This window comes from Pinus tabuliformis, chromosome J (genome assembly GCF_031772625.1).
Source record: "Pinus tabuliformis cultivar Carrire ecotype Pingquan chromosome J, CPIR1, whole genome shotgun sequence".
NCBI classification, from domain to species: domain Eukaryota; kingdom Viridiplantae; phylum Streptophyta; class Pinopsida; order Pinales; family Pinaceae; genus Pinus; species Pinus tabuliformis.
In genome coordinates this window covers 1,055,114,656-1,055,119,252 of record NC_142295.1, presented here as the reverse complement: position 1 = coordinate 1,055,119,252, position 4,597 = coordinate 1,055,114,656, and positions in this window count along the sequence as shown.

Below are 4,597 nucleotides of genomic sequence, written 5' to 3'. Positions count from 1 at the left end.
ACTCTACACAAAATTATTTATATTAATATTGAAAAAAAAAAGGTTCATATATATACATATAAAAATAAATAACATCATCACTCTAACTAATTTTAATCTCTCTAACTACTTATTTTAATAGGATATAATAAATAATTAAAAAAAAAAATTTCCTCAAATGTATTTAAATAAACTAAATATGATTTTCTAACACATTAAGAAATATCATAGAATAAATTTTTAGCAGAAGTTAAACTAATCCTACTTTTTGCTAAAATAAAAATAATTATAGATTCAAACAACTGAACAACTCAATTTTTTGAATAGTAAACCCTAGCTAAGCTCTCAATAATTTCCTAGTTTCAAAAAAACAAATCACGACATGCTAGAGCAAAACGTAGGATAATATAGAGACTACAGCAAAACGATGAGTGGGGTGCGAACCATAAAATCAATGTAAAAAAAGAAGTACCTGGAAGGAAGATATTTGTGTGCATTTACGCAAAACTAAGAAAACTTTAATTATTTTCTTTAACCAATTGATTCATAGATCTATCCTCCTAATGTTGGGCTGTAACCAATACATTTGTGACATATATTGGTTACAAATGTGCTCTAAGGGTTCTTTGAGTACAATCACTAGGTTATTTATGCACTAAGAACATGTTTAGATGTCTAACCAAGGTCATGGGAGGAGAATAATGTACCTTATACCTTAAGTGATGCTCTTGAAGCTCAAACACTATGAACAAAGCCTAACACCCATGAATCTTCTAAGGCTATAGTGATGAACATGTTCTTGAACAACCACATGAGATTGTTGTATGACATCTTTGTTTTACTAGAGGGATATGGGTGCCATGATTAAACAAAAAAACATGCCTTCAATCAAAATTTGTGCTGGTCCCACACAATGAATCATTCTTAGGGCCATGTTCAGGGTTCTTTAACATCTAAGTAGGATATGGGTGCATTAGATAGATTATATTCACTAGAAATGGGTTGTGAGGTCTAAATATGGTTAGAGGAAAACAAGGGAATTAAACTATAAATGAGCCTTCTAAAGCTCAAGTGTTATGGTTAAGAGAGGAAAACATTTTCTCCTTAGGCCTAAACACCACTCCTTTGGCTCAATCTCAATACAACACTTGCAAACTAGAACACAAATGATATTTGTGTGGTTTTGGAGATTAAAGTTGGATATAGATGAAATTAGGAGTTTTTGTGCATCAAGGATTTGTTGTAGGGCATTGAACATGGTAGGGGAAGGAAAAAAAGTTCCCTGGGATACTATTGAATCCTCTTGGGAGAAAGAGTCTTAAATGATTCCTAGAAACAACACATGGGTATTCTATATGAGTTTTTGGTAGACCCTTGAGTGGAATATGAGCCTCATGAATAAGTTTTATGCAATTGAAATGGGTCTGGATTCCTAGACATGCTAAAGGAGGTAAATAAGGGCCTTAACCCCTAATTGAACCATCTTATGCTCAAGTTTTATGAACATACCCTACACATAGTGAAACAATCCCTCACTGAGGATTCTTTTCGCTAAGAGTTGGATATGAGTGGAACTAAAATGTTTCAAGCATTATGGGTTGGTATTGAGGATTTTACCATATATGTGGTACATAAAAAAAAACACTAAAGGCCTTGTTCCTTTTCAATGGAGGGAAATAACAACCTCAATCCCTAAATAACCTCTACATGACGACGTGGGTGGTTTGTGCATCCTTATTATCATAAAAAATTGTAAATAATTATCTTTGAATGTTATTGAAGCCTGTCATGATCAAGAGCCTTGAACAAGTAATCAAATGAACAAACATGAACTTTGTAGGAGTTCTTTAACCTCTTAGTAGGATACATGTACCATGGGTTTGTTTTGGGACATAAAAAGTGTGTCAAGGAATAAACATGGTCAAGGGGTAGGCAATGAAATGAATCCCTAATTGAACCTTAACAAACATAAGCATCATGAAAAACACCCATAAGAAATGGAATAATCCCTATATAATGAGTATTTCACATCTAAGTTGAATATGGGTGACATTATGTGGTCTTAGGAATCATAGATTAATCTTAGGCTCATGTCATAGTCAAGGGATGGAAATAAGAATCTCTAGCCCCAAAAATTTCTTCTCATGCTAAAGGGTGAATCCATGAATATATGAACCACCTTTTAGTGAAATGTGGTAATGAAAGTTTGATGTTTCACATCCTTTTTTTTTAAATTGAAGTCCTTGAAACTCATATATGCAAATGAAGAAGTAATTCTTGGTATTTTAATATTTATTTTATTTTTTTAGAAAACATATTTTATTATTTTTTGTAGTGAACAAATTAAAAACACATTTGTGTTCCCAAAATTGTTTTTCACCTATTTACGAAAAATGTAAACGAAGAACAATCCTCTTTTGAAAATAAAGCATCTATAAAGTGCACCCATATATTATTTTATTTTTATTTTTTAGTTGTGTAGTTTTAGAGATGGCTCTTTGTCTTTGGGAGCCTTGACTACTTAAGAGAAAACACTTTGTATAAGTTTCAGAATGAGAGAAATGAGAAATGTTTTTCATTGGATAGAGAATTCAATGATGAATATATATGAACCAAGTCCACTAATTTCCATGCAAGAGATGAAATAAATTCACCCATTGCAAAATTGAAGTTTCATGAAAATTTACAAAACTGGGGAAGGTTATTGATGTTCAAGCCCTTGATTGAGGTCTAATCCTCAATCAGGGTTTTTTTAATGCTTTCAAAGCCCTCAACTGTGGTATTTTAAAACACTTGATAAAGGTATTTTTCAAATATATAATTGTTTTTGGTTTAAAAGACTTCATTGATGTTTTAAGCCCTCGATCAAGGTTTCAAAACTTGGTTGAGGGTTAGAAACTTGATTGAGGGTCCACATAGGAGATTTCCATGTGCATGGCTTGCCAAAAAGTGGGACCAATATTTATATGTTCACTGTCAAGTGCCATGGAAATCCTCGAACCACCACATTAGGCCTCTATTAGTTATCAATTGCCTCCAAGGGTGATGTTGGAACCATGACTAAGTCGTGTGCCATGAATGCATCCAGATATCTAACCAAGACTGTGAGAAAAAAGAACAAACTTATTCTCTAAATGATGCTTCTCAATCTCAATTGCTATGAAAAATAGCTAAAATCCACCAAATATTGCATATCTTGTGCATATTTTCAATATGAGTGGTTTATCAAGGGCCACTATGATGCTTTCAATGATATTGATGGGTATTTCCATCTTCATAATGGTGAGGAAAGTATAAGAAGTACCTTGAGCATTTAATAAATATTATTGGCCTCGAGCATGGTGAAATATGCATTGACACACCACATGGGACCTTTATATGGGATATTTGGTCTCTAAGTGAGATATGGTTGTCATTATTTGGTTTTGGTAATTAATTATGGATCTAGGGGCCTAGATCATGGTAAAAAAGGAATTAAATGCCCTTATGTGGGAAAATAAACCTTCTAGGTTGCAAGCATTATGAGCGTGGCATTCAACCTTGACACATGTCCTCTCTATAAACTATCTTACTCCCAAGTAGTATTCCTTGTGCCATTAGGCATAGAAGGGATGGGCCTAGGGTCTTGAATATGCATAGGAGAGAAAAGTAGGTCCTAATGCTAAATACATACGTTTAAAACATAATTCCTAATGATAAAGGCAAAGGAAGTCTCACATAGTCATGAGTTTATGTAATAAAACACATGAGCATTAATATTAATTCATGTGGATTATTGTAAATTCCAAAAATGGCAGACCTTCCTCTTTTCCTATATGTGTTAGATGAATTAGCTGCATCCATTTTAGGTTCAAAGTAAAAAATCTTGTGGTTCAGGTTGAATATTAAACAAAAACAAATCCATTTTGTCAACACCCTATTCTTATCATTATTGTCAACCATGTTTTTAAGATATAATTTTCATGTTCACCATGGATGAAATTATGCAACCTTTAGATATTTGTATAAAGATATAATATATTTGGTCATTTCAATACATAATACATGAGGATGTAGAGGAAAAAGTAACATACCAAAATTAGAAGAATGTATTTTTCTTAGTTTATCAATTTTCCATAAATAAAAGTGTTATATATTCCAAAAACCAAACTATTTTTCACATCATATCCTAATAAGTTGTGCAAGTGCATATAATAACTCATAATCCATTGATGATAATATGTTTAGACATCGGCTTCACGCAGTACTGGCAAGGTTGTTTTCAACACTTTATGTTAATGACATATGGTTGTTTTTTTATGTCTCATAGACTTTAATCAACATTTTATATGGACTCTTATTAATATTGGTGTATGCGTTATTGGATATGTTTAAATCCTTGTCTCTTTTCATGATGGTCATGTCTCACATGGGGCAATTCTCTTTTTTGAATTCCTTCATAGGCATATGTTGTTTGTAACTTCTTATTTTCCTAATAGAAGGTTACACTTTTTTCTTCGGAAAACATAACTCCTAGTCAATATATTTTTTTTTTCCATATTTCAATTATAACTAATGTGTCATGACAAGGAAGCATGAACTTGCATCATGTCAACCTAATACATGAAATGGCATAAGA